The following is a 23,591-nucleotide window of genomic DNA, read 5'->3' on the forward strand; positions in this document are numbered from 1 at the left end:
CGCCCATGCACTTCCCAAACAAACAAGTAAGACAAACAAATGAAAAACCAAAACAAAGGAAAAATTCAGCAAATGGTACTGCAATAAGGGAATACTCCCATGAAAAAAGAATGAAATGTGACCCCCACCATATAGCATACAAAAAAAATTGAACTATATGAAATTGTGGGTTAGCCTAGTACAATTCTGCTTAACAAATCAGCTCAAAATTTGTAACTTATAATAACCACAGTCTTTTATTATCCCGCATGGCTTCCTGGATCAAGAATTTAAGACAAGCCCAACTTGGAAATTTTGCCTGGGGCTTCTCTCTTTCTTTTTTCTTCCTTTTTTTTTTTTATTATTTTTAAAATTTTAAAAAAACATATAACAACAAACACAAACATTCTTTTTTTAATTTTTTAAAAAATATAGCAACAAACAAGCACAAACATCTAACTTATGATCATTCCGTTCCACATATATAATCAATAATTCACAATATCATCACATATTTGCATATTCATCAACATGTTCATTTCTTAGAACATTTGCATCAATTCAGAAAAAGAAATAAAAAGACAGCAGAAAAAAATTCATACATACCATGGCCCTTACCCTTCCCTTTCACTGATCACTAGCATTTCAATCTAAATTTATTTTAACATTTGTCCCCCCATTATTTATTTATTTATTTATTTATTTATTTATTTATTTATTTATTTATTATTTTTTTACATGGGCAGGCACCGGGAATCAAACCTGGGTCCTTGGGCATGGCAGGCAAGCACTCTTAGCTGCTGAGCCACCGTGGCCCGCCCACTATTATTTATTTTTATTCCATGTTTTACTCATCTGTTGATAAGGTAGATAACAGCAGCATCAGACACAAGGTTTTCACAATCACACATTACATCGTGAAAGCTGTATCATTATACAATCATCTTCAAGAAATATGGCTACTGGAACACAGCTCTACATTTTCAGGCAGTTCCCTCCAGCCTCTCCATTACATCTTGACAAACAAGATGATATCTATTTAATGTGTAAGAATAACCTCCAGGATAACCTCTCGACTCTGTTTGGAATCTCTCAGCCATTAACGCTTTTTTTTATATTTATTTTTTGTCTCATTTCACTCTTCCCCTTTTTGGTCGAGAAGGTTTTCTCAATCCCTTGATGCTGAATCTCAGCTCATTCTAGGGTTTCTGTCCCATGTTGCCAGGAAGGTCCACACTCCTGGGAGTCATGAGCCAAGTAGTCAGGGGGAGGGGAATGAGTTTGCTTGTTGTACTGGCTGGAGAGAGAGGTCACATCTGAACAACAAAAGAGGTTCTCTTGGGGGTGACTCTTAGGCCTAATTTTAAGTAGGCATGACTTATCTTTTGTGGGGTTAAGTTTCATATGAACAAACTCCAAGATTGGGGGCTCAGCCTGTTGCGTTGGGTGTCCCCACTGCTTGTGTGAATATCAAGAATTCAACTTGGGGAAGTTGAATTGTCCCCCTTTCTCATCATTCCCTGAAGGGGACTTTGCAAATACTTTTTTATTCACTGTTCAGATCACTCTGGGATTTATCAGAGCATCACTCTGGACAAACCAACAAAATCTCATGTTCCATGTATTTGTGGTGTTAAGCTGTCTACATAAGCTATATTAGAAATGCACTACTCAAAATATAAATTTTGTACCAAATAAACATTTTTTGCTTTAGTCTCACACATAAGTTAAAATTTTAAAATATTGATTATCATCTATTTTCAACACCCTGCAGTAATGACATTCCTTTGTTCTTCTTCATGCAAAAACATTTTTTAAATCTGTACACTTAGTCACTATCATTATACACTCTAGGCATTCCTAGATTATACCATCTCAGTCTTCATCATCTATCTTTCTTTCTGATTTCATTTTACACAAACATTCTTAACTTATGATCATTACGTTCTATATATATAATCAGTAATTCACATCATTACATAGTTACATATTCATCATCATGATCATTTCTTAGAACATTTGCATCAATGCAGAAAAAAAATTAAAGACAACAGAAAAAAATTCATGCATAACATACCCCTTACCCCTCCCTTTCATTGATCACTACCATTTCAATTTGAGTTTAACATTTGTTCCCCCTATTAATTTTTAAAAAATTTTTGATCATTCTGTTCTACATATATAATCAGTAATTCACAATATCATCACATAGTTACATATTCATCACCATGATCATTTCTTGGAACATTTGCATCTATTCAGAAAAAAGAAATAAAAAGAAAACAGAAAAAAAATTCATACATGCCATACCCCCACCCCTCCCCCTCACCGATCACCAGAATTTCACTCTAAATTTATTTTAACATTTGTTCCCCCTATTATTCATCTTTATTCCATATGCTTTACTCGTCCGTTGATAAGGTAGATAAAAGGAGCCTCAGACACAAGGTTTTCACAATCACACAGTCACATTGTGAAAGCTATATCATTATACAATCATCTTCAAGAAACATGGCTACTGGAACACAGCTCTACATTTTCAGGCAGTTCCCTCCAGCCTCTCCATTACATCTTGACTAACAAGGTGATTTCTATTTAATGCGTAAGAATAACCTCCAGGATAACCTCTCGACTCTGTTTGGAATCTCTCAGCCATTAACGCTTTTTTTTTTTTTGGTCTCATTTCACTCTTCCCCTTTTTGGTGGAGAAGGTTTTCTCAATCCCTTGATACTGGGTCTCAGCTTATTCTAGAATTTCTGTCCCACATTGCCAGGAAGGTCCACACCCCTGGGAGTCATATCCCGTGTAGAAAGGGGGAGGGCAATGAGTTTGCTTGTTGTGTTGGCTGGAGGGAGAGGCCACATTTGAGGAACAAAAGAAGTTCTCTTGGGGGTGATTCTTAGGCCTAAATTTAAGTAGACTTGACCTATCCTTTGTGGGGTTGTTTCATATGAACAAACCCCAAGATTGAGGTCTTGGCCTATTGCTTTGGTTGTCTGCACTGCTTGTGAGAATATCAAGAATTCAACTTCGGGAAGTTGAATTTTCCCCCTTTGTCACCATTCCCTGAAGGGGACTTTACAAATAGTTTTTTTTTTTTTTTCACATGGGCAGGCACCGGGAAACGAACCTGGGTTCTCTGGCATGGCAGGTAAGCATTCTTGCCTGCTGAGCCACCGTGGCCCGCCCTGCAAATACTTTTTAATTCACTGTTCAACTCACTCTGGGATTTATCAGGGCATCACTCTGGACAAACCAACAAAACCTCATGCCCTACTCAAGGGTCCATGTACTTATGGTGTTCAATTATGCTGTCTACCTAAGTTATATTAGGAAATGCACTAGTGAAAATATAAATTTTGTACCAAATAAACACTTTTTGCTTTAGTCTCACACATAAGGTAAAATTTTAAAATATTAATTACCATCTATTTTCAGCACCCTGCAGCAATGACATTCATTTGTTCTTCCTCATGCAAAAACATTTTTTAAATTTGTACATTTAGTCGCTATCATTATACACTTTAGGCATTCCTAGATTATACCATCTCAGTCTTTATCATCTATCTTTCTTTCTGATATCAGTTGTACCCCCAGCCCTCCTCCCTCTATCATTCTCACATTCAGCTTCATTCAGGGTTTTAACATAATCATATTACAGCTGGTAGTATTGTGCTATCCATTTCTGAGTTTTTACAATCATTCCTGTTGCACAATCTGTATCCCTTCAACTCCAATTACCCAATGTCTTACCCTGTTTCTGTCTCCTTTGGTCTCTGTTACCAATGAAATTCTCCAAGTTTATTCACTAATGTCAGTTCATATCAGTGAGACCATACTGTATTTGTCCTTTTGTTTCTGGCTAATCTCACTCACCATAATGTTCTTAAGGTCCATCCATGTTGTTACCTACTTCATAACTTTATTCTGTCTTACAGCTGCATGATATTCTATTGTATGCATATACCATAGTTTGTTTAGCCACTCATCTGTTGATGGACATTTTGGCTGTTTCCATCTCTTCACAACGAAATATAAATTTTGCATCGAATAAACATCTCACCCTTTAGTCTCCTATAGAAGGTGAAGTTTTAAAATATGAATGATATTGTCCTGTACCCAGTGTTCTAATATACCTAATCCTATCCAGATAAGCTTCATTCATATCTCTACTTGATGTCTGATCCTTTTACAACTTTTTAAACAGTTCCTGTATGGGGTACTGCTAAGTTTCATAATTTCAGAGCTCTAACCTTGAGTCTCAGGTGTCACATAAATACCCGAATTTTGTGGGAAGGACCATGTTATATACAAACAACTTAGTATCTGAGAATTTAGAATTAACAATTACATCTCTTAAATATATATGACTGCTCTAAGAGCTTACAATCTAGGACCCTTCACAGTATGCCCCGACATGATATCCCACACTCTCAACTTTAGTTCACAGAATTTTAATATTATAGTTAGTCCATATATTGAGGCGTTATAATATTTGTCTTTTTGTTCCTGACATTTCATTCAAAGTAGAGCTCTTAATGTTCATTCATCTAGTTGCATGCCTCGCAACTTCATTCCTTCTTGTGGCCACTCAGTAGTCCATTTTATGTATACACCATGGTTCCCCTTCCATTCCTCAGTCCTTGCACCCTTAGGACACCTCCCTTCAGTGTGGATCACAAACAATGCACCAGAAACACCAGTGTGCAAGTGTCCATTCGTGTCCCCACACTCAGCTCCTCCAGGTATATACTGAGCAACTGGGTTTCAGGATCATATGGCTGCATTATATTTTTGCAAAATGCTTTTGGTACTTGGCAATAATGTACATAGTTTTCAGTAAATAAATGTATAGAGCTATATTTAAAAAAATGCCAACTGATGGAAACAGTCCAAATGTCCATCAACAGATGAGCGATGAAACAAGCTGTGATATATACATATGATGGAATATTATGCAGCTGTAAGATAGAATAAAGTCATGAGGCATGTAACAACATGGATGAACCTTGGGGACATTACGCTGAGTTAAATGAGCCAGAAAGAAAGAAACAAATACTGTATGGTCTCACTAGCATGAACTAACATTAATGAGTGAACTTTGAGAGATAAAGTTAAGAACATGGGTAATTAGGTGATAGAAAGAGGGTAGAGACTGGAAATTTGGTGCTGAAGGAAGGAACACAAAATGTGCAACAAAACTGACTATAAACATTTGAAAAAGAATAATACAATACTATCTGATAGTAGTACAATAATATAAGTATACTGAATGAAGCTGAATGTGAGTATGGATGAGTGAGAAGGGCTGGGGGCATGTGTGACACTAGAATCAAAGGTAGAGAATAAAGACTAAGATGGTATAACTTAGGAATGCCTAGAGTGGACAATGATGATTATTAAATGTACAAATATAAAATACTTTTGTATGGGGGAGAACAAATGAATGTGAAATTTGCAAGTTATTGAGAATGGATAGTATGCAGGAAAAATTACATGTGGGAGACCTGGATTTGATTCTTGGCCCATGCACTTCCCAAAAAACAGAAAACAAGCAAGACACACAAAAAATTCAACAAATGGTGCTGAATAATGGGATACTCACATGGAAAATAATGAATTGTGATTCCGCCACACAGCATACAAAAAAAAAAAAGTATTTGCAAAGTCTCTTTGGGGGACTGGAAAGAAATATTAAACTTCCCCTTTTGGGGTCCCACATGCTATTTTCAGTCATACCTGGAAGCAGGATTCCAAGTGGTATGGGTTTTCTGAGAACCGCTCGCAGCTGAGCCAGTCTACAGTCAACATTTCCAGCAGGGACAACAACAAGCTACCCAAAAACTAGCCACAGTTGCAGAATCTGATCAAGCGGGACCCACTGGCCTACACTGAGGAGTTTCTACAGCAATATAATCACTACAAATCCAATGTGGAGATTTTCAAATTACAACCAAATAAACCCAGCAAAGAACTGGTGGAGCTAGTGATGTTTATGACACAGATTGGTCACTGCTTCCCATAACATCTAAGTAACTTTCCTCAAGATCTGAGAGATCTGCTCTCTTACAATTACACTGTCTTGGATCCAGATCTTTGAATGAAATCTTGCAAAGGTTTGATCTGCTGAGAAATAAGAATCTCATTAATCCTCCAAGTTTTCTAGAACTCTTTTTGAACTTCTGCATTGCCATGATAAACTTCTGTGAAAGACTTTGTACACTCATATTGTGGCTGATATCAAGAATATAAATGCAAAACATAGGAACAGTAAAGTGAATATAGTATTGCAGAATTTCATGTACAGTTTGTTAAGAGATAGCCGTGCAACTGTAGCCAAAATATCTTTGGATGTGATGATTGAATTCTATAAAAGAAACATCTGTATGATGCCAAAACTGTCAATGTTAACACAACTGTATGTTTCTACAAAGTCACCAAGATATTAGTTGCTGCTTTGACATTCTTCCTAGGGAAAGGTGAAGAGAAGAAAGAGGACAGTGACTCAAAATCCAAGGATGAAGGACCAGCAACAAGAGACCTGCTAGTACAGTATACCACAGGGAAGAAAAGCTCCAAATACAAGAAAAGGTTAGAAAATGTGATGGAAGTGCTCAAGAAACAAAAGAAGAAGAAAAAGCCATAAGTGTTTAACTTTTCAGTTGTTCACTTGATTCATGATCCCAGGTTTTGCAGAAAAGTTACTATAGCAACTAGAGAGCTCTATAGAGAGGTTTAAAGTGAAGATGATACTCACGAAACTTATTCTGAGATTGGTGGGAATTCATGAGCTTTTTCTCTTTAACTTCTATACCTTTGTGCAGAGGTTTCTGCAACCCCACCAAAGAGAAGTTACAAAGATCCTACTGTTTATTGCACAAGCATCTCATCACCTGGTACTCCCAGAGATCATTCCGTTGTTTCTAATGACTGTGGCCAACAGTTTTGTTACCAAAAAGAACTCTGGTGAAGGCATGACAGTAGGAATCAGTGGTATAAAAGAGATAGCAGCTTGATATCCTCTGGCCATGAATGAAGAACTTTTCCAAGACTTGGCCCAGTATAAAACATACATAGATAAAAATGTGATGATGTCTGCTAGAGCTTTGATTCAGCTCTTCTGAACAATAAATCCTCAGATGTTGTAGAAGATATTCCAGGGTAAATGTACAGAAGCTTTGATTGAAGCAAGAGTGCATAAATATGAAGAATTAGATGCTAAAGATTGCGTTCCATGAGCAGAAGTTCTGGAAGTTAAGAAAGAGAAAGAGCATGCTGAAAATTTATTGGGAAGTGCCAGTATCAGCAAGGAGGAGGATGCCGACAGTGACTGGGTGGATGTGCACCACTCTTCCAATGAAGAACAGCAAGAAATCTCCAAGAAGCTGAACAGCATACCCATGGAAGAGTAGAAAATCAAAGCTGCAGCCATAGCACTAGGCAGGTTTTAACTCAAGAAGACTTCCAGAAAATCTGCATGGCCTAAAGGAATAAAGAACTCAGTATTATCCCCGGGAAAACTGAAAAGAGGAAATATATCGAAATAGACAGTGATAAGGAGTCCAGGGGTGAGTTACTTTCACTTCAGAACATTGAGCACCTTCATAAAAAGCCAAAGTCTGACAAGGAGACAAGACTAGCAACCGTAATGGATGGAAAGACAGACCAGAAAGGCTTTGTGAGGAAGAAAACCCAAATGAATCCATTTTCCAGTTTCACAAATAAAGAGAAGAAAAAAACGGAAGAGATTTATGATATCACAGTGTAACCAGAATGTCCAGTCAAAAAATAAATGTTCCTTTAGAGAAAAACAGATGGCATTACACAATGCACTTTTGAAAAAGAGAAAAAGAATGAAGTAACTACCAAGCAAGTTTTTCATTCCCAGGAAAATGCTGTATTTGTTTTACTACTCTGAAAATTAGTAAATCAAGAATGTTTGTTTACATAAAAAAATCCAGAAGCACTATATGTTGGAAATTGAAACAAAACAAAACAAAAATTTCCCCATCTGGGGAATTCTTGATATTCTCACAAGCAATGGGGACAAGCAATTTAATAGGCTGAACCCTTTATCTTGGGGTTTGACCCTATGAAATTCATTCCTGCAAAGGAGAAGCTAAGCCTACTTATAATTATGTTTAGAGTCACTGCCAGAGAACCTCTTTTATTGCTCAGATGTGCCCCTCTCTCTAAGCCAACTCAACAAGGAAACTCACTGTCTTTCACAAGATATGACTCCCATGGGTGTAAGTCTCCTTGGCAACATGGGACAGGACTCGCAAGATGAGCAGGGACCTGGCATCATGGGATTGCAAAAGCCTTCTTGACCAAAAGGTGAAAGAGAAAAATGAGACAAAATAAAGTGTCAGTGGCTGAGAGATTTCAAACAGACTTGAGAGGTTATCATGGAGGTTATTCTTATGCATTATATAGATTTCCCATTTTAGTTTATGGTATATTGGAGTGACTAGCGGGAAGAACCTGAAACTGTTAAATTGTGTTCCAGTAGCCTTGATTCTTGAAGGGGAAACTTCTACAATATGACTGTGTGATTGTGAAAATCTTTCCTCTGATACTCCTTTAATCCAGAGTATGGACAGATGAGTTGAAAAATAAATAAATAAAACATGGGGGGGATAAGGGGTTAAAAAAATGAGTATATTTAAGTACCAGTGGTCAGTGAGAGGGTGGGGTAAGGGGTATGGGATATGTGAGTTTTTTCTTCTCATTTCTATTTCTGGAGTCATGCAGATGTTCCAAAAATGGTCATGGTAATGAATATACAACTATGATGATATTGTGAGCCATTGATTGTGTACTGTGGATAAACTGTATGTGTGTGAAGATTTCTCAATAAAAATATATTTTTTTTAACATGAAGGGGAGTTTAAAATCTTTTCAGACAGTTACTGGGAGAGTTTGCAACTGAGTAATGGGCTTTATAAGACATATCAAAGAGACCACTACAATCAGATAGGAAAAAGAAAACATTCTGGAGAATAGTGTATAAATGAAGATTAGCAATAAAGGTGAAAAGGGAAAAAAATAAGATATGACATAGAAAATCCAAAAGCCAAAATTATAAAAGAAAGTACTGCCTTTACAGTAATAATATTACATTTTTGAAGTGTTCATTGGTGATGAATGTATTCAAGAAAATGCATAATAAGGAAACCTAAATTTTTCTGAATGTAGCTTGTTTTGTAGATTTGAATTTTTTAATGCAATTTTATTGAGGTTGCAGATTTGAATTTAAGGCGATGTAGAAGGTTTAACAATTGTAAAATGAAATTAAATCAAAATGAAATTAAAAGAAAGTTTTTAAAAATAAAACTGAAAGTAAACAAACATGCCTAGTCACATGTTGATTTAATGTTTAGACCACCCACAAAGGATTGTTGGGTGTTTAAAACAGAAAATATGTCCTCATTAGGGTAGAGCTAGGATCCAAGTCCAGAACATCAGGGCTAAGTCAATGCCTTTTGCTTCAGACATCAGGTTGTTGTGGGCTGTCTGTGCATGTCAAGGGCTCTCAGGTCATCCACTGCACACAAGAGCCTGGAGCCTCAAATTCACAAGAAGCCTCTGACCTCCTCACCCTCTGCTTCACTGATCTCCTTCACTCTTTCCTCATTCCTCTGAGGGACCTTCCTGGTTCAAGGGTTAAGCTTCTGCATGCAACTCAAGCTGCAGCTGGAGTTCCTGTGTTCCCAGAGGTATCTGAACTGATGATTAGCACCTATTCATTCAATCCAGACACAGATCCTGACTTAGATTTACTACATGTTTCAAACAGAGCCCCTGCAAAGCACTGTGCAAGGCCCTCTGTAGGGAAGGACAATGTACATAATGAAAGCTCTCTTGTTCTTAGTTTCCACCTATGTATAATGGAGACGAAAATAACCTGGACTGGGTTCAAATTCTGACACTCTCACATACCAGCTGTGTGCCCTTGGGCAAGTCACTTCCTTGAATGAGTATCAACCCCTCCTCTGAGTATTCTGAGCAGCAACTATGAAAAGGATCCAATATAGCAACCAAATTCCAAAAAGTCTCATTAATTTGAAGAAAAGTATATAATGGCATTTTCTGAGATACAGGTCAAGTGGTTGGGGTGTCATACCTAAAATTTTTATTTCTGTCCTTTGCTTTCAACAACATTAAATTTTAATTATTTAAACCCACTAATCAAGAGATAGACAGGCAGAATGTATTAAAAAATAGGACTCAGAATGTATTTAAAAATTAGACTTCAAAATGTAAAACACTTAAAAGACACAAAGAAAGACACAATCTATTAATAAAACAAACAATTCATCAAAAGACATAGCAATCATAAATATTTATATATTGAGCCAGAGTACCCCAAAATACATGAGGCAAACATTGACAACACAGAAGAGAGAAGTATAAACTCCTACAATAGTAGCTGGAGACTTCAATTAACTGCTTTCATCAATGGACAGAACATCTAGACAGAGGATTAATAAGGAAACAGATTTTGAATAATGCAAGAAATGAACTAGACTTAACAGACATTTACAGAACATTACATGCCACGACAGCAGAATACACATTTTTCTCAAATGCTCATGGATCATTCTCAAGGATAGATCATATGCTGGGTCACAAAACAAGTCTTAATAAATTAAAAAAGATTAAAATTATACAAGACACTTCCTCAGATCACAATGGAATGGAGTTGGAAATCAATAACAGGTAGAAGGGCCAGAAAATTCATGAATATATGGAGACAAAACAACCACACTTAAACAATCAGTGAGTCAAGGAAGAAATTACAAGAGAAATTAATAAATGTCTCTAGGGAAATGAAAATGAAAACACAATATATCAAAACTTATGAGATGCAGCAAAGGTGGTGCTGAGAGTGAAATTTATTGCCTTAGATGCCTATATTAAAGAAGAAGAAAGAGCAAAAATTGATGAATCAACTGTTCACCTGGAAGAACTAGAGAAAGGACAGCAAACTAAAGCCAAACCAAACAGAAGAAAAGAAATAACAAAGATTAGAGCATAAATAAATAAAATTAATTACATGAAAATAATAGAGAAAATCAACAAAACCAGACAATATCAGTAAAATCAAGGGATCCTTAGCTAGAATGAAAAAAAAAGAGAGAGAGAGAGAGAGAATGCAAATAAATATAATCAGGAATGGGAGACAGGATACAACCACAGACACCATAGAAATAATGGAGGCCATGGAAGGATACTACAAACAACTATATGCTAATAAACTAAACAGTGCAGAAGAAATGGACAACTTTTGAGACAACCATGAACAGCTGTATTAGTCAGTGTTCTCTAGAGAAACAGAACCAACAAGACAGGTCTGTAAATATGAGATTTATAAAGGTGTCTCATGCAGTCATAAAAATGGAAGATTCCAAAATCTGTGGGACAGGCTGTAAAGCTGGCAGCTGCAATGAAAGTTCTGAATGTACTTCACAGGAGAGGTCCTGTGGGTGAAGAAGCAGTGAGTCTCTCTTTTTCCTTAAAAACCTTTAATTGATTGGATTTTCCCATTGTGGGAGACATGCCTTAGTTGATCACAGATATAATCAACCACAGATGCAATCAACTGACTGATGATTTAATACACCAGCCTTCTGGTTTATCAACCAGCCACAAAATAACCTTGTAGCAATGGTCAGGCCAGTGCTTGCCTGATCAGACAACTGGACATCATCAATTGGCCAAGTTGACACCAGAACCTAACCATCGCAGTTCATTCCTTGTCAACTTGGCAGCTATACACATCACCTTGAAACATGCTTAATTCCCAAAAAGAACACAATAATAGACATATGTTTCACTTAACAATATGCAACTGTCCTGAGTACAGCCAGAAATGCACTACATCTCTCCAGAATAGAGTGTAAGTCCTGAGGTAACATTCACTTTTTTAAAAAATATATTTTTATTGATAAAACAACATACAAACATACTAACATTCTTAACACACAAACATTCCATACATGGTGTACAATCAATGGCTCACAATATCATCATATGGTTGTGTATTCATCACCATCGTAATTTTTTTAACCATTTGCATTACTCTGGAAAAAGAAATAAAAAAGAAAAGAGAAAAAATTCATACATACCATTCCCCTTACCACTCCTTCTTGTAGACTACTAATATTTCCATCTACCCAATTTATTTTACCTTTGTTCCCCCTTTGCTGTCCCCTTTGGCAGAGAACCTCTTTTGTTGCTGAGATGTGGCCTAAGTCAACAAGGAAGGTGAACTCACTGCCCTACCCTCTCCATGTGACATGACTCTCAAGTATAAATCTCCCTAGAAATATGGGACAGAACTCCCAGGATGAGCCAGGACCCAGCATCAAGGGATTGAGAAAGCCTTCTTGACCAAAAGGGGGAAGAAAGAAATGAGACAAACTGAAGTTTCAGTGGCTGAGAGATTTCAGAATTGAGAGGTTATCCTGGAGGGTATCCTTATGGATTATATAGATATCCCTTTTTAGTTTATGGTGTATTGGAGTGGCTGGAAGTACCTGAAATTGTTGTGCTGTGTTCCAGTAGCTTTGATTATTGAAGGCAATTGTATAAAGATATAACTTTTACAATGTAACTGTGTGTGTGAAAACCTTGTGTCTTATGCTCCTTTTATCCAGGGTATGGACAAATGAGTAAAGAAATACAGATAAAAAAAATAAATAATAGGGGGTGAGGGGTGAAATACGTTATGCTAAGTGAAAGAAGCCAGACACAAAAGGGACACATATTGTAGATTCCACTTATATGCAATATCTGGAATGGCAAATCTATAGAAACAGACGGCTCATCAGTGCTTGCCTGGGCCTCTCTTGCTAGAAACAAGGATTAATAGTAAATGGATATTATTGGGTTGAAAATATTCTTAAACTGATTTATAGTGACAGTTACACAACTTGATTAATTTACTAAAAAATCGTTGAATTGTACATTTGAAATGGATGATTTATATGATACAAAAATATTCCCCAATAAAGTTTCTTTTTATAAAGCTGGTGAATCTTAGGGGGCTATAGTGGTTACTATTGTTCAGCCCAAATACTTTTCAATCCCTTTAACAAATTTTGAGTGCCCCTCCCTTGGATTTTGCGTATGTTTATTTCTAAAGGTCAGCAACAGTGTCTCTCTGGCTCTCTTGGAGGGTTGTTTTTGAGTTAATGGAGTTTCTTTTCTTGTACATGCAGAGAGGTAGCTGGAAATGCCTTTGAGTTTGGATCCTTCCTTATACCACTTTGCCTCACTCATTGGACAGTCATTACCCAATGATGGACTAGTGTGGGAATATGAAAGTTTAGTTCCTTTGCCTTAAATAGGGACAAACTCTGAGTCATAATTTATGCTCAGATTTTCTCTCTGGAATTACGGTGAAGTAACACTCCATGAGATGTTCCTGAAATCACATTTTACTTAGCTTCCTCCCTTTTCCTGTATTGCTTCCTTCATTCCCGTATTGCTTCTTATTGGAACATTTCTTTAATTATGTCACACATGTACATTAGTCCTCATATCAGGATTTGCTTCTGGTGAACCCAAACCAAGACAAAGGGTCTTTACTTATTCCCTCTTCTTTTGGTGCAAAGACATCCATTCAAATAAAACCCAGGATACTCAATGCCCCTGTGGTAGTTTGGAGGTGTCATGTACTCCAGAAAAGGCCATGTACTTTTGTTTTTTTTAATTTTTATTAATAAAACCAATCAACATACAATATGAACATTCTTTTTATTTCCATCACATAGTTGTATATTCATTATCATTATCATTTTTTGGAACATTTGCATCAATTCAGAAAAAGAAATAAAAAGAAAACAAAAAAAATTCATACATACCATACTCCTTACCCCTCTTTTTCATTGATCACTAGCATTTCAATCTGCTAAATTTATTTTAACATTCATTCCCCATATTATGTATTTATTTTTAATCCATATGTATTACTCATCTGTCCATAAGGTAGATAAAAGAAGCATCAGACACAAGTTTTTCACAATTACACAGTCACATTGCAAAAGATATATCATACAATTATCTTCAAGAAACATGGCTATCAGAACACAGCTCTACATTTTCAAGCAGTTCCCTCCAGCTTCCCTGTTACACCTCAACTAAAATGGTGATATCTATACAATGCATAAGAATAACCTGCAGGATAACCTCTCGACTCTGTTTGGAATCTCTCAGCCATTGACACTGTATTTTTTCATTTCCTTCTTCCCCCTTTCAGTCGAGAAGGTTTTTTCAATCCTTTGGTTCTGAGTCCCAGCTCATTCTACAATTTCTGTCCCACATTGCCAGAAAGGTCCACATCCCTGGGAGTCATGTCCCAAGCAGAGAAGGGGAGGACGGTGAGTTTGCTTGTCATGTTGGCTGAGAGAGAGAGGCCATATCTGAGCATCAAGAGTTTCTCTTTGGGGTGACTCTTAGGCCTAATTTTAAGTAAGCATGACTTATCCTTTGTGGGGTTAAGTTTCATATGACCAAGCCCCAAGACTGGGGGCTCAGCCTATTGCTTTGGTTGTCCCCACTGCTTATGAGAATATCAAGAATTCTCCACTTGGGGAAGTTGAATTTTATCCCTTTCTTACCGTTCCCCCAAGGGGACTTTGCAAATACTTTTTAATTCACTGTTGAAATCCTTCTGGGATTTATTGAGGCATCACATGGAACAAACCTACAAAATCTCATGCCCTACTCAAGGTTCCATGTACCTAGGGTGTTCAATTAAGCTGTCCCCATAAGTTATATTAGGAAATACACTAGTCAAAATATAAATTTTGTACCAAATAAACAATATTTGCTTTAGTCTCACACATAAGTTAAAGTTTTAAAATATTAATTACCATCGATTTCCAACACCCTGCACTATTGACATGCCTTTGTTCTTCCTCATGCAAAACATTTTTAAATTTGTACATTTAGTAACTATCATTATACACTCTAGGCATTCCTAGATTGTACTAGCTCAGTCTTTATCATATATCTTTCCTTCTGATTTCATTTGTGCCCCTAGGCCTCTTCCCTCTACCATTCTTACATTTGGATTCAGTCAGTGTTCTAACATTATTGTATTGTGCTCTCCATTTCTGAGTTTTTGCAATCAGTCCCACTGCACAATCTGTATCCCTTCAATTCTAATTACCCAATATCTACCCTATTTCTATCTCCTGATGACCTTTGTTCTTAACTGAAATTATCCAAGTTCATTCATTAATGTCAGTTCATATCAGTGAGACCATACAGTATTTGTCCTTTTGTTTCTGGCTGATCTCACTCAACAAATGTCCTTAAGGTCCATCCATGCTGTTACATACTTCATAATTTTATTCTGTCTTACAGCTGCATAATATTCCATTGTACCACAGCTTGTTTAGCCACTCGTCTGTGGTGGACATTTGGGCTGTTTCCATCTCTTTGCAATTGTAAATATTGCTGCTATAAACATCGGTGTGCAACTATCCATTTGGGTCTTTGCCCTCATGTCCTCTGAGCAGATACCTAGCAATGGTATTGCTGGGTCATATGGCAATTCTACACTTAGCCTCCTGAGGAACCACCAAACTGCCTTCCACAGTGGTTGTACCATTTAACTTTCCCACCAACAGTAGACAACTGTGCCGCTTTCTCCACATCATCTCCAGTACTTGTCATTTTCTCTTTTATTGATAATGGCCATTCTGGTGGGTGTGAGATGATATCTCATTGTGGTTTTGATTTACATTTCCCTTCCCAGTGAAGTTGAGCATCTCTTCATGTACCTTTTGCCCATTTGTATTTCCTCTTCTGAGAAGTGTCTTGTTCAAGTCTTTTGTAATTGGATTGTCTGTCTTTGTGTGTGTGTGTGTGTGGGCAGGCATGGGGAATTGAACCCGGCTCTCCAGCGTGGCAAGTGAGAACTCTGCCACTGAGCCACCATTGCACCACCCAGTTGTCTGTCTTTTTGTTGTTGAGTTGAACAATCTCTTTACATATTCAGGATACTAGATCTTTATTCGATATATCGTTTCCAAATATTGTCTCCCATTGTGTAGGCTGTCTTTTTACTTTCTTGACAAAGTTCTTTGATGCACAAAAGTGTTTAATTTTGAGGAGTTCCCATTTATTTATTTATTTATTAAATGCTTGTGCTTTGGGCGTAAGATCTAGGAAACCACCTCCTATTATAAGATTTATAAGATATTTCCCTACATTTTCTTCTAACAGTTTTATGGTCTTAGATCTAATGCTTAGGTCTTTGATCCATTTTGAGTTAATTTTTGAATAGGGTGTGACATATGGATCCCCTTTCATTCTTTTGCATATGGATATCTAGTTCTCTAGGCACCATTTATTGAAGAGACTGTTCTGTCCCAGGTGAGCTGGCTTGACTGCCTTATCAAAGATCAATTGTCCGTAGATGGAGAGGGTCTATATCTGAACACTCTATTCAATACCATTGGTCAGGATATCTATCTTTATGCCAGTACCATGCTGTTTTGTCCACTGGAGTTTTGTAATACGCCTTAAAGTCAAGTGGCATGAGACCTCCAATTTCATTTTTCTTTCTAAGGATACTTTTAGCTAATAAGGGCACCCTGCTTTTCCACATAAATTTGGTTATTGGTTTTTCTATTTCTGAAAAGTAAGTTTTTGGGATTTTAATTGGTATTGCATTGAACTTGTAGATCAATTTAGGTAGAATTGACATCTTAATTATACTTAGTCTTCCAATCCATGAACATGGTATGCCCTTTCATTTATTCAGGTCTTCTGTGATTTAACAATTTCTTATAGTTTTCTATATATAGGTCTTTTATCTCTTAGTTAAATTTATTCCTAAATATTTTATTCTTTTGGTTCCAGTTGTAAGTGGATTTTTTTTTCATGATTTCCGCCCTCCAATTGTTCATTACTAATGTATACAAAGACTATAGATTTTTGAGTGTTGATCTTCTAAACTACCACTTTGGTGTACTCATTTATTAGCTCTTGTAGTTTTGCTGTGAATTTTTCAGGGTTTTTGACATACAGTATCATATCATCAGCAAAAGTGAGAGTTTTACATTCCAATTTGGATGCCTTGTATTTCTTTTCCTGGTCTAATTGTTCTGGCTAGAACTTCCAACACAATGTTGAATGACAATGGTGATAATAGACATCCTTGTCTTGGTCCTGATCTTACAGGGAACATTTTCAGTTTTTCCCCATTGAGGATAATGTTAGGGGTGGGTTTTTCATATATTCCGTTTATCATGTTGAGAAAGTTCCTTCTACTCCTATCCTTTAAAGTGTTTTCCACAAGAGAGAATGTTGACTTTTGTCAAATGCCTTTTCTGCATCAATCGAGATGATCATGTGCTTTTTCTGCTTTGATTTGTTGATATGGGGTATTACATTAATTGATTTTCTTATGTTGAACCATCCTTGCATACCTGGAATGAATCCTACTTGGTCATGTTGTACAATTTTTTTAATGTGCTGCTGGATTCGATTTGCAAGAATTTTGTTGAGGATTTCTGCATCTATATTCGGTACAGAAATTGGCCTGTAGTTTTCTTTTCTTGTAATATCTTTGTCTGGCTTTGGTATGAGGGTGAGGTTGGCTTCGTAGAATGAGTTAGGAAGCTTTCCCTCCTCTTTAATTGTTTTGAAGATTTTTGAGCAGGATTGGTACTAATTCTTTCTTGAATATTTGGTAGAATTCACATATGAAGCCATCTGGTCCTGGACTTTTCTTTTTGGGAAGCTTCTTAAGGACTGATTCAGTTTCTTTACTTGTGATTGGTTTGTTGATGTCGTCTATTTCTTCTCGAGTCTATGTTGATTATTCCTGCCTTTCTAGGAAGTTGTCCATTTCATCTACATTGTAGAGTTTATCAGCATGAAGTTGTTCATAGTTTCCTCTCATTACTTTATTTCTGTGGGTCAGTGGTTATGTCTCCTCTTTCATTTCTGATTTTATTTATTTGCATCCTCTCTCTCCTTCTTTTTGTCAACCTCGCTAAGGATCCATCAATCTTATTGATTTTCTCATAGAACCAACTTCTGGTTTTGTTGATTTTCTCGATTGTTTTCATGTTCTCAATTTCATTTATTTCTGCTCTAATCTTCATTATTTCTTTCTTTTGCTTGCTTTGGGGTTAGTTTGTTGTTCTTTCTCTAGCTGTTCCAAGTGGACAATAAATTCCTCAATTTTTGCCCTTTTGTCTTTTTTGATAAAGGCATTTAGGCAATAAATTTCCCTCTTAGCATTGCCTTTGTAGCAGCCCATAAATTTTGATATGCTGTGTTTTCATTTTCATTTGCCTTAGGATATTTACCGATTTCCTTTCTAATTTCTTCCTTGACCCAGTGGTTATTTAACTCTGCCTATTATTGATTTCCAACTTCATTCCTTTATGATCTGAGAAAGTGTTTTGCATAATTTTAATCTTTTTAAATTTATCAAGACTTGCTTTGTGAACAAGCATATGGTCTGCCCTTGAGAATGATCCATGAGCACTTGAGAAAAAGGTATATCCTTCTGTTGAGGGGTGTAATGTTCTATAAATGTCTGTTAAGTCTAGCTCTTTTATTGTAATATTCAAATTCTCTGTTTGTTTATTGATCCTCTGTCTAGATGTCCTGTCCATTGATGAGAGTGGGGAATTGAAGTCTCCAACTATTATGATAAATGTGTCTATTTCTCTTTTCAGTGTTTGCTTCATGTATTTTGGAGCATTCTGGCTTGCTGAATAAATATTTATGATTGTTATGTCTTCTTGTTGAATTGTTCCTTTTGTTAATACATAATGTCCTCCTTTGGCTCTTTTAACTGTTTTTCATTTGAATATCAATTTGTTGGATATTAGTATAGCTGCTTCTGCTCTTTTCTGATTGTTATTTTCATGAAATATCTTTTCCCAACCTTTCACTTTAAACGTATGTTTATCCTTGGGTCTAAGATGTGTTTCCTGTAGACAGCATATAGATGGGTCCTGTTTTTTAATCCATTCTGCCAGTCATGTCTTTTTTTTTTTTTTTTTTTTGCAGTAATGACATTCCTTTATTCTTCCTCATGCAAAAACATTTAAAAAATTTGTACATTTAGTCACTATCATTATACACTCTAGGCATTCCTGGATTATACCATCTCAATCTTTAACATCTATCTTTCTTTCTGATTTCATTTATGCCCCCAGCCCTCCTCCCTCTATCATTCTCACATGCAGCTTCATTCACTGTTTTAACATAATTATACTACAGTTAGGTAGTATTGTGCTGTCCATTTCTGAGTTTTTGTATCCAATCCTGTTGCACAATCTGTATCCCTTCAGCTCCAATTACCCACTATCTTACCCTATTTCTATCTCCTGATGATCTCTGTTACCAATAAAATATTCCAAGTTTATTCACTAATGTCAGTTCATATCAGTGAGACCATACAGTATTTGTCCTTTTGTTTTTGGCTAATCTCACTCAGCATAATGTTCTCAAGGTCCATCCATGTTGTTACATGCTTCATAACTTTATTCTGTCTTAAAACTGCATAATATTCCATCGTATGTATATACCACAGTTTGTTTAGCCACTCGTCTGTTGATGAACATTTTGGCTGTTTCCATCTTTTTGCAATTGTAAATAATGCTGCTATAAACATTGGTGTGCAAATGCCCGTTTGTGTCTTTGCCCTTATGTCCTTTGAGTATTGCCAAGTATTGGCCGGGTCAGTCTATGTCTTTTGATTTAGTGTTATTATTGTACAGGCAGTACTTTCTTCTACCAGTTTGCCTTTTGGATTTTACATGTCATATGTAATTTTCCTTCTTTTTACCTTAACTGATAGTCTTCATTTCTACATTCTTCTCCACACCTCTCTCTCCTGTCTTTTCATATCTGTCTGTAGTGCTCCCTGTAGTATTTCTTGTGGAGCCAGTCTCCTGGTCACAAATTCTCTCTGTGATTTTTAGCTTGAAAATATTTTAATTTCCCCCTCATTTTTGATGGACAATTTTTCTGGATGTAGAATTCTTCGTTGAAAGTTTTTCTCTTTTAGTAACTTAAATATATCTTCCCACTCTGTTCTCACCTACATGGTTTCTGCTGAGAAATCTATGCATTGTCTTATTGGGCTTCCCTTGTATGTGATGGATTGCTTTTCTCTTGCTGCTTTCAAGATTCTCTCTTTCTCTTTGACCTCTGACATTCTGTTTAGTAAATGTCTTGGAGTATGTCTATTTGGATCTATTCTCTTTGGGGTACGATGCACTTCTTGGATTTGTAATTTTAAGTCTTTCATAAGAGTTGGGAAATTTTCAGTGATAATTTCCTCCATTAGTTTTTCTCCTCCTTTTCCCTTCTCTTCTCCTGGGACACCCACAACACATATATTCATGTGCTTCATGTTGCATTCAATTCCCTGAGTCTTTGCTCATATTTTTCCATTTTTTCCCTATATTTTCTTTTGCTTTTCAGATTTCAGATGTCCTGTCTTCCAGTTCACTAATCCTATCTTCTGCCTCTTGAAATCTGACATTGTAGGTTTCCATGCTTTTTTTCCTCTTCTACTGTGCCTTTCATTCCCATAAATTCTGTGATTTGTGTTTTCAGACTTTCAATTTATTCTTTTTGTTCAGTCCTTGCATTCTTTATATCCTCCCTCAATTCATTAATTTGATTTTTGATGAGGTTTTCCATGTCTGCTCGAACATTCTGAATTAATTGTTTCAACTCCTGTATCTCATTTGAATTGTTGGTTTGTTACTTTGACTGGGCCGTATCTTCAATTTTCCTAGTATGAGTCCTTATTTTTTGCTGGTGTCTAGGCATTTAATTATCTTAAATAGCTTATTCTGGAGATTGTTTTTCACTTGCTTTACCTAGGATTTTCTTGCTGTATGATTTTGTTGTCTATCTGTTCTTTGACATTCAGTTCAGCTTATTCTGGACCTCTAGCTTAGGTTTTGTTTAACAGATCAGAATTTTTCAGTTCTTGTTTTCTTGTTTCTTGCCCTGCCTGTATGGTGCCTTTTCTTCCTTACTTAGGAGAGTCTCCTTAGGTATCATAGACCCCAGCCAGATTTTCCCAGACCAAACTGGCCAGAGGAAAGAGTTACATGCATCAGTTTTCCCTGAGGATGAGACCCAACAGATTGAAAGCTTTCCTATGAAGCTTCTGGGCTCTCCGTTTTTCCTATCCTACCCAGTATGTGGCACTTGTCTGCCTGCAGGTCCCACCAGCATAAGGTGATGCAGTACCTTTAAGTTCAGCAGACTCTTCCTGCTGGGGGCATGGTGGAGACAGAGGAGAGGTTGTAATCTGGTTTTGATCGCTTCACTTTTCCAGACCCTGGGGTCTGAACTCCTTGAGGGACAGATTGCACCTGAGCTGGGCCCCACCACTCTCCTGCAGAAGGCACAAGCTCCAGACAAACACTCAAACAAGCTTAGTTCTGCCTATGCCTGGGGTGGTGGAGCCTGAGAAACCTTGCAGCTGTATCCAAAGAGCAGTCAAGCCGTAGGAACACAGCCACCAAAATAAAAGAGAAAAATCCTTTTCAGAGCAGGACTCCTGTTCCTCGGGTTTGCAAATCAAGAGCTTAAGTTGATACGTTGCTCTGTGTATCTCTGGGTCCTATGTGCCCTCTCCTTTCCTGCAGGGCCCAGACCTTTTCACATCCAAAACGTCCTCTGTTGTTTTTTTTTAAATTTTCTTTTTATGTCAGCCCTGCCCCCTCTGCTCCAGGGCAAAAACCAATGACCTCCGCTTTTACTCAAGGTTTAGCTGAGCTGGGGGCCTATTTTTAGTAGTCAGAATTTGTTAATTAATTCCACAATTGGAATTTTGTTGCGCTCAGGCTCTGCTGTTGGTAAACTATCTTTCCTTTCCCCTCTGGGAAGCAGCCTGTGGGGAAGGGGTACCAGCCACTATGGCTTGGGGGAACTCAAGGTTCTGGGTGGGCTCGCAGCCAGTCCAGCTGGTGCAATCTGGTGTACGCTGTGTGTCCCATCACTGACATGGCCCAAGCAGTTGTTCTGTACTTTTCCTGGCTATTTATTAGCTGCTCTGGAAGACGAACTAAATTCCACACCTCACTAATCTGCCATCTTGCCAAAATGTCAGGCCATGTTCTTTTAATCCATTTCTGTGGGTGCGGATCAATTGTGGGTGGGACCTTTTGGTTTGGTTGTTTCAATTGAGCCATGACCCATTCAGTTCAAAGTGGGTTTTAATCCTTTACTGGAGTTCTTTATTACAGCAGAAAAAGCAAGAGAGCTTAGAGAGAGATTTGCCCCAGAGATGTTAAGAGAGGACCTAAAGAAGCTCAGAGAGGAAGGCACTAGTATCAGAAACTGAAGCAATGGAACCCTGGAGCAAAGGGCCAGCAGACACCAGTTATGTGCCTTCCCATGTGACAGAGGTGTCCTAGATGCTCGTGGTCTTTCATCAGAGAAGATATCCTCTTGTTAATGCCTTTAGTTGGACATTTTCATGGCCTTAGAATTGTAAATTGTAACCTATTAAATCCCTATTGTTAAATGTTAGCCAATTTCTAGTATATTGCATTTCTGCAGCTTTAGTAAACTAAAACGATCCCTCACTTTCTTCTCCTCATGGGAAGAGGATGTCATGCTGAATTGTAAGTTTGTGAGTAGGAATTTGGCATATGTGACTGTGCTGGTTTAAAATTGTTGTGTACCCCATAAAAGCCATGTCCTTTAGTCCTGATTCAATATTGTAGGTCAGAAACTCTTCTGATTAGATTATCTCCACAGAGGTGCAAGGCTGCCAAGACTGTGGCCTTTGATGAGATTATCTCTATGGAGACGTGGCACGCTCAATTGTGGCTGTGACATTTTTGGTTTGATGGAGTTGTGACTCCACACATTCAGGTGGGTCTTGATTATCTGGCTGGAGTCCTTTAAACATTTTGGAGAAAGCCCACAGCAGATGCAGACACTTGGAGAACAGCTGCTTCAGAGCTGCCAGAGCCAACATGAGACTCAGACATTTGGAGGTGCAGGGCACAGCAGACATTGCTGCATGCCTTTCCATAAGATACTAAACAGGCCAGAACCTAGAATTGTTTCCTGAAGGAGCTAAGTGGAGGCCTGCAGATACCAAGTGAGGAAGCCCCACAGGAAACAGGCTGAAAGCAATGGAGTCCAGGAGCAAGGAATCAACTAATGCCTTCTGTTCTAGTTTGCTAGCTTCCAGAATGCAATATACCAGAAACTCAACAGCTTTTAAAAGGAGGAATTTAATAAGTTGCAAGCTAACAGCTTTTAGGCCATGGAAATGTCCCAATTAAAGCAAGTCTATAGAAATGTCCAATCTAAGGCATCCAGGAAAAGATACCTTGATTCAAGAATGCTGATGAAGTTCAGGGTTTCTCTCTCAAGTGTAAAGGCACATTGTGAACATGGTTAGGGTTTCTCTCTCAACTGGAGGGGCACATGGTAAACACTGTATCATCTGCTAGCTTCCTCTCCAGGTTTCTGTGAGGCGATTTCCTTCTTCATCTCCAAAATTCGTTGGCTGGTGGACTCTCTGATTGATGGTTCTGTGGCATTCTGTTATCTTTCTCTACTCTCTCTGAATCTCCCTTTTATA

The 23,591-nt window shown here is 37.4% G+C and overlaps 1 pseudogene; it reads left to right on the top strand.

The window, feature by feature from the left end:
- Positions 1 to 4,665: 4,665 nt before the first annotated feature.
- Positions 4,666 to 7,842, top strand: LOC143671708 (protein SDA1 homolog pseudogene; annotated as a pseudogene).
- Positions 7,843 to 23,591: the final 15,749 nt, after the last annotated feature.

The sequence above is a fragment of the Tamandua tetradactyla genome, chromosome X, assembly GCF_023851605.1.
Source record: "Tamandua tetradactyla isolate mTamTet1 chromosome X, mTamTet1.pri, whole genome shotgun sequence".
Lineage (NCBI taxonomy): Eukaryota > Metazoa > Chordata > Mammalia > Pilosa > Myrmecophagidae > Tamandua > Tamandua tetradactyla.